The sequence below is a fragment of the Phyllopteryx taeniolatus genome, unplaced genomic scaffold, assembly GCF_024500385.1.
Source record: "Phyllopteryx taeniolatus isolate TA_2022b unplaced genomic scaffold, UOR_Ptae_1.2 contig_26, whole genome shotgun sequence".
NCBI lineage: Eukaryota > Metazoa > Chordata > Actinopteri > Syngnathiformes > Syngnathidae > Phyllopteryx > Phyllopteryx taeniolatus.
Genome location: NW_026903184.1, coordinates 207,501 through 223,551, shown reverse-complemented (window position 1 = coordinate 223,551; position 16,051 = coordinate 207,501).

Below are 16,051 nucleotides of genomic sequence, written 5' to 3'. Positions count from 1 at the left end.
GCAGTGTGGTTTTCGTCCTAGCCGTGCAACAGTGGACCAGCTCTACACTCTCGGCAGGGTCCTTGAGGGTGCATGGGAGTTTGCCCAACCAGTCTACATGTGTTTTGTGGACTTGGAGAAGGTGTTTGACCCTGTCCTTCTGGGAGTCCTGTGTGGGGTGCTTTGGAAGTATGGGGTACCGAAACGCCTGATACGGGCTGTTTGGTCCCCGTACGACCAGTGGTAGCGTTTGGGTCGCATTGCTGGCAGTAAGTCGGACTCGTTTCCGGTGAGGGTTGGACTCCGCCAAGGCTGCCCTTTGTCACCGATTATTTTCATTACTTTTATGGACAGACTTTCTAGGTGCAGCCGAGGCGTAGAGGGGGTCTGGTTTGGTGGCCACAGTATTGCATCTCTGCTTTTTGCAGATGATGTGGTTGTGTTGGCTCGATCGTGATCTCCGAACTCTCCCTGAAGCGGTGCGCAGCCGAGTGTGAAGCGGCTCGGATGATAATCAGCACTGCCAAATCTGAGACCATGGTCCTTAGTCGGATAAGGGTGGAGTGCCCTCTCCAGGTCGGGGATGATATCCTGCCCCAAGTGGAGGAGTTCAAGTATCTTGGGGTCTTGTTCATGAGTGAGGGAAGAATGGAACGGGAGATTGACAGGTGGATCGGTGCAACGTCTGCAGTGATGCAGACGTTGTATCGGTTTATTGTGGTGAAGAAGGAGCTAAGCCGAAAGGTGAAGCTCTCAATTCACCGGTCGATCTACGTTCCTACCCTCACCTATGGTCACGAGCTGTGAATCGTGACTGAAAGAACAAGATCCCGGATACACGCGGCCAAAATGAGTTTCCGCCGCAGGGCTCCCCCTTCGCGATTGGGTGAGAACCTCGGACATCTAGGAGGGGCTCAAAGTAGAGCTGCTGCTCCTCCACATTGAGAACAGCCAGATGAGGTGGCTGGGGCATCTGATTATGATGCATCCTGAATGCATCTTTGGTGAATTGTTCTGAGCATGTCCCACCGGGAGGAGATCCCGGGGACGACTCAGGACACAACACGCTGGAGAGACTATCTTTCCTGGCTGGCCTGTGAACGCCTCTGGATCCCCCTGGAAGAGCTGAAGATGCTGGGGAAAGGGAAGTAGATAGTTAATCTGCATTCAGATAGATAGATAGATAGATAGATAGATAGATAGATAGATAGATAGATAGATAGATAGATAGATAGATAGATAGATAGATAGATAGATAGATAGATAGATAGATAGATAGATAGATAGATAGATAGATAGATAGATAGATAGATAGATAGATAGATAGATAGATAGATAGATAGATAGATAGATAGATAGATAGATAGATAGATAGATAGATAGATAGATAGTAAAGGAACCTGTTTTAAAATCACCTTAACTCCCGTGGTTCCAAGCGTGTTCGTTTTCGTGAAAGAACGTCGTTCACAACAATGTATCAAAACCAACCAATTTATTCCTGACAGAGGAGTCTATACATTTGCAGAGCTCTGGGTTCGTAACTACCCCATCTTATCCTTAGCAGATAAAGTAGTCGAACTGAAACTATCTGATTCTACCCCAGACTTATACAATGTTTCAAACAGGCCAGTATGTAATCGCTGTCGTCTGATTGGTCCGTAATCTGACGTCATCGTTGTCCTGCAGAATGATGACCATTTGATCTGGCTCCAGACTTCTGCTCCAGGTGTCGCCTGCATTCCTGCATTCAATGTTTATAGTGGCTCCCCGCAGTTCCTTTCTTCCTTGAGATGTGTCTCCAAATACCACCTGATGGGGGGGTTTTCCTGCAATAAAACCCCTACCCCCTTATCTGATTATACTGTAATACACATCCTCTTCCAAGCTAGTTAGACCCTGAAACTCTATATTATATTCTATTACATATAGAATTACATATTAGAATATAAAGTATTCTATATTCCCTTCAATAGATAGATAGAGCTGAAGATGCTGGGGAAAGGGAAGTAGATAGTTAATCTGCATTCAGATAGATAGATAGATAGATAGATAGATAGATAGATAGATAGATAGATAGATAGATAGATAGATAGATAGATAGATAGATAGATAGATAGATAGATAGATAGATAGATAGATAGATAGATAGATAGATAGATAGATAGATAGATAGATAGATAGATAGATAGATAGATAGATAGATAGATAGATAGATAGATAGATAGATAGATAGATAGATAGATAGATAGATAGATAGATAGATAGATAGATAGATAGATAGATAGATAGATAGATAGATAGATAGATAGATAGATAGATAGATAGATAAAAGCAGATCTATTTTTTGTAACTATATGACCTGCAAGTGAAAACAGCCTCTCATTGGGAACAAAAGTGGCAGGGCTAGGACAGACAGATGTGGATGAGTCCCTGCTTGACTGGACCACAACTGGAGTGAGCTGTCATGGGTGTGTGTTCTGGTTGTTGTCTTCCCCCTGTCTCGTACACACCTGCTCCTGAGAGCATCATCTGTGCCTCGTTTACCCTAATTACCTGTTGCATTTAACCTCGTGTCTCATTCTTTCTGGTCGCCAGTTTGTTGTACCTTATTGTCACGTTCCAGCATTCCTTGTTTCCACGTCACCGACTCAAAGTAAGACTAGACCCTGTTCCGATTATTGACCTTGCCTCTTTGCCTCACGTTTTTTGGCTACTGTTGCCTTTTCGGATTGCCTGCCTGTGTACCGACCTCTGCTCGTTTATTAAACCTCTCTTTTTTTAAACTGTCCATTTGTATTGGAGTCGTGCATTTTGGGTCCTGTCCTCTGTTCTGTTCTTGACAGAACGAACTGACCATAACAGGGACCCAGCAGACTCAGACCCGGTGCGCAAAGCCCTTCAAGCGCAGGGTCAACGCCTCTCGAAGCAGGATGAGCAGCTTGCTGCCCTCCACCTTCATCTAAAGGGACTGTCAGAGCATCAGGACACAATGATGAGACAGGTGGCCTCACAGTTTGAAGTTCTCATGAATATGGTTCAGAAGAAGGAACCAGCTGGCACAACACCCGATGCCGCCACTGTACTAACGTTTCCATCCAAAGCAGTCACCATGCAACCACCTGGCACCTCCGCTGCTGTCTGCCCACAGCTCTCTCGACCGGAGAGTTTCTCTGGAGATTCTGGGAATATTAAGCCATTCATCACTCAGAGCGAGCTCCACTTTGAGCTGCAGGCAGCTGCCTTCCCCACCAAGTGGGCAAAGATCGCTTTTGTCATTTCCCACCTGACTGGTCGTGCGGATGCGTGGGCTACTGCTGAATGGAGCCGCAATTCATTCTTGGGCTTCTTTCGTAAAGACACTGGAGCAAGTTTTTCAGTATTCCACACCAGATCGTGAGGCAGCTCGCTCCCTTGTCACCTTACAACAAGGCAAGCGCAGGGTGTCAGATTACGCGAGTTTCCGGATTGTTTGGTCCCACTAGACCTGCCGACCGACTTGGACACTTTCATCGCGCTTGCCGTAAAGATTGACAAAAGGCTTTTGGATCGCGAGCTGGACGGAGATCGGCAGAGGGATGCGTCACCGCGCACCTGGAGGACGAGCCTCGGTGACCAGACAAACCAAGGCAGATCCCATGTTGCCGGTCTCAATCCACTGGCTAGCGTCACCACGGATTAACCCACGCAACTGGGCAACTCTCCCCTGAGGAACGTCAACGACAGCTGAGGGAAGCGCTGTGCTTCTACTGCGGGCAGTTAGGTCATTCCGTGAGCACTGGTCACGTCAAGGCTGCCGGTGCCGGTAACAAGGGTACAGGAGCGGTGACTCTAAATTTCATTAAGCAAGACCCTACCCGGGTTCTTCCTAAAGTGACACTCTGCTCTCCTGATCAAGAGATTCATACATCTGTATTGATTGACTCAGGTTCTGACGCCAATTTACTCAACTCCCTTCTCGTTAGACGTATGCACCTTAGAACCTTTCAAGTAAGACGCCACGGCAACACCTATGCTGCAGACGGCAGTTTTATGGGCAAGATCACTCACCGCACTCAAACACTCACATTGACATTTCCTGTTTCTCACTCGGAACGCATTAGTTTTCATGTTTTTGACTCCATGAATTATGACCTTATTTTAGGGAACCCATGGTTGAAATCACATAACCCCCACATTGACTGGTCCTCTGGGCATGTTATGTCATGGGGGAGCAATTGCGCCCAGAACTGTTTCAAGCCTCCATGTAATTTTCCGGAATATGTTTCAAATGTAATTCCAAAGACCCCATCGGGGGATCCTGATTTATCTCAAGTGCCCACCTTTTACCATGTCATTAAATACGTTTTTTCCAAATCCAAAGCCAAATCCCTTCCACCTCACAGACCTTATGACTGTGCTGTTGACTTGCTGCCTGGAACCACACCTCCACGGGGGAGGTTGTTCTCTCTTTCAGGGCCGGAACACAAGGCTATGAAGGAGTATGTGGAAGAATCACTGGCAGCCGGGATTATTCGCCCATCTTCATCCCCTGCGGGAGCAGGATTTTTCTTTGTGGACAAAAAGGACAAGACCCTGCGGGTCAGAAAATGGATGGATGAATTATGTTTGTCAGTTTGAACATTAAATATCTTGTCTTTGTATTGTATTCAATTAAATATAGGTTGAAAATGATTCGCAAATCATTGTATTCTGTTTTTATGTTTAACACAATGTCCCAACGTCACTGGAATTGGGTTGTAAAAGAAAATCAAAAAATTGTGTCTGTCTCATCAATGAGTTGACTGCTTGCAAACTTAGCCCAACATTTGGTTCCTTCACAGCAGTAACCTGAGAGAGAATTCATTCTCCACTTTGAGAAGCGCATTATCAGACCACAGACGCACAATATTCCATAAAATAAAAGACCCATGTTGGTTCAGCTGGCGTTTGAGGAATGTGACGTGACTCAAGCGAGTGGCAGGACAGTAGGACACCGTCGCCAGTCCCTCTCATATAGAACAATGTCCATTACACCGACTCAACTCTTCTAAAGCTATCCATCCATCCATCCATCCATTTTCTGAGCCGCTTATCCTCACTAGGGTCGCGGGCGTGCTGGAGCCTATCCCAGCTGTCATCGGGCAGGAGGCGGGGTACACCCTGAACTGGTTGCCAGCCAATCACAGGGCACATACAAACAGACAACCATTCGCACTCACAGTCACACCTACGGGCAATTTAGAGTCTCCAATTTATGCATGTTTTTGGGATGTGGGAGGAAACCGGAGTGCCCGGAGAAAACCCACGCAGGCACGGGGAGAACATGCAAACTCCACACAGTCGGGGCCGGGGATTGAACCCGGGTCCTCAGAACTGTGAGGCTGACGCTCTAACCAGTTGTCCACCGTGCCGCTCTTCTAAAGTTAAGACGTGTTTAATTTACCTAATGTCCACCATTGAATGCGTGTTTTATAACCCTTAATGTTGAATGTGTGTGCACGCGTACATGCGCGTACGTGGCCGCTGTGTCATATAGCATGCCTGTTTTAGTGTTGTGTGACTGTACGTGCGCCCGCAGTAGTGAACCTATTTTATAAGGGTTCAGTGTGCGTGTGTATGCATGTATGCGTGTGCGCGGGCGCGAGCATTTTTTTAGCGTTAAAAATGTGCTCCCCACACCGACCAAATGCCCAGCCATTGGACGCGCTCTGGCGCCAACACTGTTTTGAACCCTGATTTCACATACTTTGCGATTTTTTTTAACCCATTCATTCATTGTCCAGCTTGTTAACAAGACTCTTTTCTGTCTTGTGTGAAATTGACAAGAAATTTTTTTGGTTTGGTTGCACTTTGAGATTGGCATTGAGAAAGCAAGTCTCTCAGCTTTGAGGAGCTTTTTTTGTCTTCTGTTGGAAAATATTTGCTGTCTCCTGTTTTGGACCATCTTCAGGACATTACAACAATGTGTAACAGTTGTATTATTAATATCTGGTTCAAAGCGGCGGCACGGTGACCGACTGGTTCGCACATCTGCCTCACAGTTCTGAGGACCATAGTTCAAATCCAGCCTCGCCTGTGTGGAGTTTGCATGCTCTCCCCGTAGCTGCGTGGGTTGCTCTCTTTTTCACTCGTCTTCCTTCCTCATCTGTGTGCTGGTATTAGTGTTGTTTCATTTCTGGATGATTCGTTCAAAAGAACAATTTGTTTTAGTGAATGTACTGAACTAAATCAGTTTATGAAATGATTCGTTCTTTGAGCTTACATATAAAAAATAAATGAAAAAAAGGCCTTGTAGTGTTAATACTTACAGTAGATTTACTTTTAATGGGAACAGTGTTCTTTTGTTGATCACCTTTTTTTTGCCAGTGCATCAAAGTCTGCTGTTAGTTTTGTTGTGGCAATTCTCAGAACACATCACTCAGCTGGGATCTGTAGGATGTTTTGGTGGTGTTCATCACACTAAAAGTCTGTTCTCACACATATTGTAGAGCCCAACACCACCAGCATCCTCTGTGACATCTTCTGGATTTTTTGAAATTTGTCTGCGCTTAATAAAGCTTAAAATTCATCCAGTTTGAGAGTTTAACTTCTTTTTTAAGACAGTATCACTTTAGAGATCAATCAGTTCCATCTGCAGGTTCTGTGGCGCTGTTTCAGGGTCTTGTGTGGCTGAATCTTGGATGGCAGTTTGCCAGATAAAGGTGTTTTGCCGAGCGTGCAAGCTTGATTTTAACCGCCGAGCCATACCCATCAGTTTCTGCGTTGATTGGCTATTAGCATAATCAGCATGCTTGGTAGAAAAGTGACGGCTGATATTATATTCCTCTAAAACCGCAATGGTTTCTTAACAAATTAGACATACAGCCTTTGACCGGACTTCAGTGAAAAAGTATTTAGTAGTCCATTCTATATTAAACACTCGGCACTCACTGTGGTGGACCTGGCGGAACCACTCAGCATTACAGGACAAGGTCGAATGAATGCAGTCATGATTTTGAAATGATTTGGACGATTCTGTACCAATCTTTGGGGGGCCGGATTGAACTGATCAACGGGCCGGATGTGGCCCGCGGGCCGTAGTTTTCTCACCACTGCGTGGCTAAGGAGTGACGTACTAGTACGTATTGTCAGATTTCGCTTATCCGCAGGACTAATCGGGAGAAATGTCCTGACCGGCTCTCCGTTTAAAGGGTCAATCCTGCCCTACTGTTTCCCCGCCGCCTCCAACGACGTACGCACAAGGAGATGGGAGCTGTTTAAGCCGGTGTCGAGATGTATTCGCCTAGGTGTGCTGACTGCCTTTGGTTTTACGGAGCCAATCCGATCTGCTCTCACATATCACGCCTTGATGAGTAACCATACCGAGTACAAGGATAATCATGTGAGCGCTCCGTTTTTACAGCAGCTATATCTCTTATAAATCGTTTCCACTTGTTATAGACCTAGTAAATTTAACAATCCTTGTTAGGACCGTACGGATTTGTTTTTATATTAAGCCGAAGTGATTCAGATGAGTCACTTTTTTGGGATAGTATTACGACCCGGTGTTGTTGGTATCATTGACGTTCAATCACTTATAAGAGGTTGAGTGATAAGTATGAGACAACTCATATTATAAGAATGACAAAAATAGAAAAGAATTAAAGCAAGGTTTCCACGCAATGTCAATGGCGGTTCTATTAGTTACCTTATTATAATATCATTTTAGTCTTACCCAATTAAGGAGGAATATTCAAAAATGAATCGCTATCCAAGTAGCTTGATGAATTTCTCCTGCCAGCATGCGGCCTCTTCTTTATATGGATATTGCGGCACGTTAACAAAAGCAGTCGGGTTTACCTCGAATGTTACCGGAGTAACATGGATGTACACAGACCCCCGTCTGCAGGACCCTCGGACCACAATGAGTCCGGCAGAGAGCTCAACAGCTGTGCGGCGTCCTCATGGTCCGAGAGTTCTCTGCCATGGAATCGCGCTAAAGTCACATGCTCCAACACCCCTCCGTCCAGCATGGTACCTTGAATACAAAAACATTCAGTACTAGGAGAGTACAACACATTGGGTATTTGATCTTGTTGCCAATCGTTTGCCAAATGACATTTTCTCACCATGGGTCCCAGTTCTCAGGCTTCATGACCTAGTGCAAGTGCAAGTGAAAAAGTGTGGAAAAGATGTCAAACTCATCATAAACCACTCACTCTGCTCTGGCGTCAAGGTGGAGGCAGCTGCCACACCTTGCTTCCCTATGTAAATACTTTTACTATTGAGCATCCAGTTTTCCTCCTGTATTGGCTCAAAAGCTTCTCTGTAAACCAAATCGTCATTTTGATCATAGTACAGTGTGAGATGGAGGGGATCGATCGGAGGGCTTTTAGGATGCAAGAGAGTCGATTCAGGGCTTCCACCGCCGGAAGGCCGAGTAAACCAAGGATGGTAGCCCTGGTCTTGATAAGCAGATCTCTGCCCATTAGGTTCACTGGAGCTCCTCTTTTCATGAGGACAAACTGATGTTCATGTGTCTGTCCAGCAATTTCAGTCTTTAATGGTGTCGTAATCGGCAGACTCTTGGGCACCCCTGCACAGCTCATTCAGGTGGTTGTCTTCCCTTAGCGGGGTTCAGAGGCTCTGTCTTTCCTCCGTCCCCTGGCTCCAGGCTCATTGGGCATTCGGACCAGTCCTCATCGCAGTAGTACTGGCGAGATGGCTCTTATTGCTGTGGAGCCTGCTGTGGATGCTGTTGCCGGGCCGCGCCTACCTCTCCCTCGTGAAGCTTTGTAGCCTCCTCTTTGAGGTGTGGCCTCTCCGGGTTCCACTGGAGGTCGCTGTTGAATCAGTGGGTAAACAGTACATTGGCGATCGTCAGTGTCCATAGTGACCACCATTGAAGCACGCTTGGTCCATTGGAGGTCGGCAAGGGCTTCCCCTGCCTCCGTTGGTGTACTCTGTCACGACTCCCGCCTCGTCTCCTCGTTGTCCCCTGCACAATCCACATCTGTTTTTCTGCTTCCATTTTTATTTTTTATTTATTTATTTAATTTTCAATGGCCACTTCACGGGCCTGGGCCAATTGTAGCTTCAAAAGTTGTTCCTGCATGTCCTTTACCTCATCTGATGATTTGTGTTTTCTGTCGACAAAAAGTTTCAAATGGTGTGACACATGACAATTAAAGAAGCTATCTCCCCCTTTCATGAGGTCAGGGTCTTTAAAAGTTCAGTCCTAACTTCAACCGGCAAGGTGTCAAGTAAAGCTACTCTATAAATAACATTTGCCTCCCTTAAATGGGAGGGATGTGACCCAGTCGTATCTGTCCAAATACTTATGCAATTTTTGAAGTGAGAACTGGGATCCATGAGAGGTTTGAAGTCCGGAAGCTTCGGCACCGTTGGGGAAGAGGACGGGAACATGTCACACAGCAAACACTATAGGAGCAAAAGGGGCAAATAAAATTTAAGGTTCGACATTATTTAGACCCGACCGTGTCAAAATATCATCCGATTGGTGAACCGAAATGCAACAGGCGCGTATCAATCTCACTATGTCACCACACGCCAGGCTCATGTTGTCTGTCAACTTTTTCAGCCCCTGGATCCAAACTACACCAACAGCAGCCAGTCCGGGCAGCCGTTTCTGTAAAAACTCAACATTTTTTAAAGACAATTTTTGTATATTTACCCACCTTTTTGAATGCAGGCTCGTGCGGAATTTATAGGAGTTTTATTTCCCCTCTACAATTGATCTGCCATTTGAGCCGCTCCCTTGACCGGCAAAGCCGGTTATAGTGACGTCACTGGGGCCGTTTTCGGGAAGGTCCGTAAATTGTATTTAGCGGGGGAATTTGTCGCTCTTTTTTTTCTTCGCTGAACAGCTGCCATGGCAGGGCACACCGGACAAATCTCATAAATTTTTCTACTCAATTTTTGATTCTCTTCTATTTTCTTATTCAAATCTCTTTTCTCTCTCCACCCTGCAGCATCCAACTTTTCCTTCCTCTTTTTTTCCCTTTCAGAATAACCTCTCTGTTACGTGAAACAACTTACATTCCTTTTTCTTTTCCACTTTGCCCACACACTTCTTAATCCTGTTTGTTTCTTTTTCTGCCTTTCTATTTCAATCCACAAATCCGACACATATCACATTCATTACCTCGACACTCGACTGTCCAATTCACAACCCCGAGTTTTGGTGGCACACTCATCTTATTCTAAATCGTTTTTTGGGGGTCCCAAAATCCCCAACGTCTACCGAAACGTTACAATTTGAAACAGCGTCCGATTTCAAGTCAGTCTACAACGGGACAAGTAGGTCCCTTGTTACCCTACTTTCTCCCAGGATTTTCTATTATCCTGCTTTGTCAGGTACCTTGTTACCCTGACTTCAGGTCCTCCGTTACCCTGACTTCTAATTATGCAATTTTAACAAGACAACGTTTTATTAACTATTGACAACAAAACAACTGTACCACAAGTCTCCCAAATTTCGCCATTTCCAATGTGCAGAATTCGTGATATAATCAAACAGGCTTCTGCTCACCTTTTTTATTTCGGTGCACCGGGGAGATTTGCAGTCCAACTGAATTCCTGTCCGCTCCTGTCTTTTTATCTAATGTTCTTTCAGGATCACGTCGGGCTCACCATTTGAAGGAACCTATGTTTTAAAATCTCCTATTACTCTCGTGGTTCCATGCGTGCTCGTTTTCGTGAAAGAACTTCATTCACAACAATGTATAAAAACCAACCAATTTATTCCTGACAGAGGAGTCTATACATTTTGCAGAGCTCTGGGTTCATAACTACCCTATCTTATCCTTAGCAGATAAAGTAGTCGAACTAAAACTATCTGACTCTACCCCAGACTTATACAATGTTTCAAACAGGCCAGTATGGAATCGCTGTCGTCTGATTGGTCCGTAATCTGACGTCATCGTTGTTCAGCAGAATGATGACTATCTGATCTGGCTCCAGACGCCGCCTCCAGGTGTCGCCTGCATTCAATGTTTATAGTGGCTCCCCGCAGTTCTTTCTTCTTTGCCATCTGTTTCAAATACCCCCTGATGGGAGGGTTTTCCTTACCCCCTTTTCTGATTATACTGGAATACACATCCTCTTCCAAACTAGTTAGAATTACATATTAGAATATAAAGTATTCTATATTCCCTTCAATATAAACAGGGAAGTGATTCACAACACTGGATTTTTTTTTCATTAGACCTCAGCTGCACCAAAGGAGAACTGCAGCATACTGTCATTCAATCTGTATTTCCGGCGAATGACCAACGAGCAGCCAGTGTCAGGCAGTGCCGCGCAGGCGGGGGAGGGACTGAAGTGAACTGAATGTACTGATGAATTGAAAGTAAACTGAATATGCTGTCAGCCAAGAGTGATTCGTTCGTTGAACTTCGTTCGTAATCCACCAAGGAGAGACGTACCAGTACGTACGAGGTGAACTTTCTCAGATTTGGAGGTGCTGATTCTCATCCCAGTCGCTTCACACTCAGCTGTGAACTGCTCCACTGAGACTTGGAGGTCACGGCTTGATGAAGCCAACAGAACCACATCATCTGCAAAAAGCAGAGATGCAATACTGAGGCCACCAAACCGGATCGCCTGTACGCCTCCGCTGCGCCTAGAAATTCTGTCCATAAAAGTTATGAACAGAATCGGTGACAAAGGGCAGCCTTGGCGGAGTCCAACCCTCACCGGAAACGAGTCCGACTTACTGCCGGATATGCGGACCAAATTCTGACTCCGGTCGTACAGGGACCAAACAGCCCGTATCAGGGGGTTCGGTACCCCATACTCCCGAAGCACCCCCACAGGAACCCCCGAGGGACACGGTCTAACGCCTTCTCCAAGTCCACAAAACACATGTAGAATGGTTGGGCGAGCTCCCATGCACCCTCGAGGACCCTGCCAAGAGTGTAGAGCTGGTCCACTGTTCCACAGCCAGGATGAAAACCACACAGCTCCTCCTGAATCTGAGAACAAATCTTTTAAATAAATATTTTTAATGAACTGATTCTAGTGATTCAGTACACTTGAAAGAACTGCCATGCCCATCACTAACTGCTGTGTGTGCTCCCGCAACTCCTTCTGCTCCGCACAGTCAGAGAGAGAGAGAGAGAGAGAGAGAGAGAGCAAGAGAGAGAGAGAGACAGAGAGACAGAGAGAGAGAGAGAGACAGAGAGAGAGAGAGATGATGCCACACATTGACCAATCACGTGTGGGCTCTCGCTCATGGCTGAATCAGAGTCAGAGTACAGGACAAATGTGGTCTTTCACGATGGCACAATTTCAGACATATCTTGCCATATCTTGGGAAGCCACTGGCACCCACTACACGACATTTATTACAATACCACTGTATTCAGTCTTTTACGATTACTTGGCTTTATCTTGTCAAATCAAACACTGTCGGGGAGGCGGGACCAGAAAACATTTCACATGTCAATGTGACCGGATACACCCGTTATGGCGACGATGACAACAATGGATCGCTCCAATGTATTGTATTGTGTTGGGGGGAAAAGAACACAAAGAGGAAAACTCTCTAAAGCTTTGGTAAACATTGGTTCGTGCACCTGAATAAATGTTGACAACGGCACGTAAATATGTTGACAACGGAGAGCAAGGGAAGCGAAGCACTGGTCGCAATCGCAAACTTACTGGTCGACGTCAAGGTGCGCTGTCGGAGAGTTCTCGTTGATGTCACCCTACACGGAAGATATACAAAAACCAAACATGCCAGACCTTTCATTTTGGCGTCGTAGGGCCAAATTGTTGGGTGTGGATTATGTCCCACTACAAGGGGTTTTGTCGTTCCTGACAAAATATGTCGGGTACGATCCAAGAAATCGGCCGCAATAGCTAATCAGGCCAATATCGGGGTTAAATCCTGCAGTCTGATGTAGGCATTAAGTGAATGACGAAAGCGGCTCCTAATCATGAGCTGGCTCTCATAGTTCGCTTCAAAGATTCTGATTTTCAAGCCATTTCGTTCGGGACTGACACATCAATAACTGAAGACCTTTCGTTGTACATATTGAATGTTCATTATTTAAGATTGTCAGCCCCGACCTGTTTCAGACCCTAAAATCGGGACAAATCGACTCTTAACACACATCAGACCTAAGGAAAATCATTTCAGATAATCTTATAAGATTTTAAAATTGTTTGGCATTTGACGTGCTTGGTCGGAAAGGGGCAAAATCCGTACAAAAAAAGGCCGATTGTCCTTATGTGTACAGGTATGTACTGTTTCTTCACAGAGTAATAAAAGAAGAATCATCTTTTATTGTCATGAACACATGCACACAGAATTATTCCTCTGCATTTAATCCATCACAGCTGTGGACACAGCAAACACACTGTTAGTGGTGGCACACACTGGAGCAGGGGGCTGCTTAAACATCCAGGGTATTGGTCTTGGAGGACACCACAGCTGTGGGTCTTTTTTGTGTGTGTGTGTGTTTGTTTTTGCCAACATTCTTTTGCCAGCGACTTGAACCAGAGTCCCCTCTGGGGCAAGCTCATGCTTAACCACGGCAACGTCTTCCCTGCTGCTGTTTTTGCATATAATTCCTATAAAAACCACAAATTAAAATGACGGTACTTCTTATTCGAGACTGAATGGCATATCAATCTGGACCCAGCCATGTACATAATAATAATAATAATAATAATAATAATAATAATAATAATAATAATAGTGGTGTCGGCACTGTGCCCGACTGGTTAGCACATCCGCCTCACAGTTCTGAGGACCCGGGTTCAAATCTGGCCTCGCCTGTGTGGAGTTTGCACGTTCTCTCCGTGCCTGCGTGGGTTTTCTTTGGGTAGTGCGGTTTTCTCCCACATCCCAAAAACATACATCGTAGGTTAATTGAAGACTCTAAATTGTCCATAGGTGTGAATGTGAGTGGAAGTGGTTGTTTGTTTATATGTGCCCTGTGATTGGCTGGCGACCAGTTCAGGGTGTAACCTGCCTCTCGCCCAGAGTCAACTGGGACAGGCTCCAGCACGCCCGCGACCCTAGTGAGGATAAGTGGTACAGAAAATGAATGAATGAATGAATGATAATAGTAATAATGATATTAATAATGCTGTTTTATGCCGTCTGCAATTGGTTGGCGACCAGTTCAGGGTGTACCCTGCCTCTCGCCCAAAGATAGCTGGGATAGGCTCCAGCACGCCCGCGACACTAGTGAGGATAAGCGGTACAGAAAATGAATGTTAATATTTGATTTGTTTCCTGTTACTGTTAAATGACCAATTTAAATGTTAATTTACATGCAAGGGATGGTTATTTAACAGTGTTTTACAATTATTATGAAATGCAGTAACATACTGTTGTAATTTCATTTTAAATGAGCAGGAAGGCGGCACGGTGGACAACTGGTTAGAGCGTCTGCCTCACAGTTCTGAGGACCGGGGTTCAATCCCCGGCCTCGCCTGTGTGGAGTTTGCATGTTTTCACCGTGCCTGCGTGGGTGTTCTCCGGGCACTCCGGTTTCCTCCCACATCCCAAAAACATGCATGGTAGGTTAATTGACAACTCTAAATTGCCCGTAGGTGTGAATGTGAGTGCGAATGGTTGTTTGTTTGTATGTGCCCTATGATTGGCTGGCAACCAGTTCAGGGTGTACCCCGCCTCCTGCCCGATGATAGCTGGGATAGGCTCCAGCACGTGAGGAGAAGCGGCTCAGAAAATGGATGGATGGATGGATGAACAGGAATTCGTTATAGTGTTGGCACCAGCACACCTGTGAATTTTATGAGGATGCATGTTCACAAATAACTGGATTGATAAATGCATTGGAGAGTGAGGTTAACAAAGGAGTCGTCACATTATTTTGCTTGTAAGGATGCATGGCATTATCCTCACTGCTACAAAGATGTTCTAACAGTTTTGATATTGTTATTTTGTTTCCTCCATTTGGGGGGCTCTTGAGACAGTGTTTAATGATGTTAATAATGATGCTGTCTGTTGTTTTGTGCATTGTGGTTGTTTTTGTTTTATCCTCTTTCATTAGTTGTTTGTTTGAATGTCATTATCTTTGTCTTATGTTGTAATGTGTTTGTGTGTGTAATATCTATCCATCCATCCATTTTCTGAGCCGCTTCTCCTCACTAGGGTCGCGGGCGTGCTGTAACCTACCCCAGCTATCATCAGGCAGGAGGCGGGGTACACCCTGAACTGGTTCCCAGCCAATCGCAGGGCACATACAAACAAACAACCATTTGCACTCACATTCACACCATGCTTTTGGGATGTGGGAAGAAACTGTGTGTGTAATAAATAATCATAAAAAATAACATGATGAATAACTGAAAACTGTGATTGGCTGGCAACCAGTTCAGGGTGTAACCTGCCTCTCGCCCAGAGTCAGCTGGGAGAGGCTGCGGCACGCCCGCGACCCTAGTGAGGATAAGCGGTACAGAAAACGGATGGATCGATGAAGTCTCAAAATTGATTAAAATACTGACAATACAAAGTACAACACTGTGCGTTAGTTAGTTATTTTTCATTTTTATTTTTTTTTACTGAAAATCACGTTATTACAGCTACAACCTTTTACTCTGTATGTTTGTACTACGTGTATGTGCAACGAAAGTAGTTGGTTCTTTGCACAAACATTTCTACTTTCTACAGAAATTATTGATATCATCAAAAGTATGTGAACCCCAAGGCTAATGACTTCTGTAATAGCTAATCAGAGTCAGGAGTCAACCAGTTTTAAGTCCACTCAATGTGACAATTGGAAGTGTTGGTGCAAGCTCCCCTGCCCTATTAAAAACACACGCAGGTTTTGAGTTTGCTAATCTCAGCAAACATTGCTCGATGTGAATTATACCATGCACAAAAGAGCTTTCAGAATACTTACAATGCAGGATTGTTAACGAGCATGAAGTTGGAAAGAGTGACAATTGTATGTCCAAAAGCCTTGATGTACCCCAGACCACAATAAGACAGGTCTCTAAATGGAGAAAGTTTAGCACTGTTTCTACTCTCCAGAGGATAGGGAACCCTGTCTAGAGAAAGCCACTGCTGTCAGTCTGTCAACTGAAGCTCAACAGATGATTTGGTGATGCAACA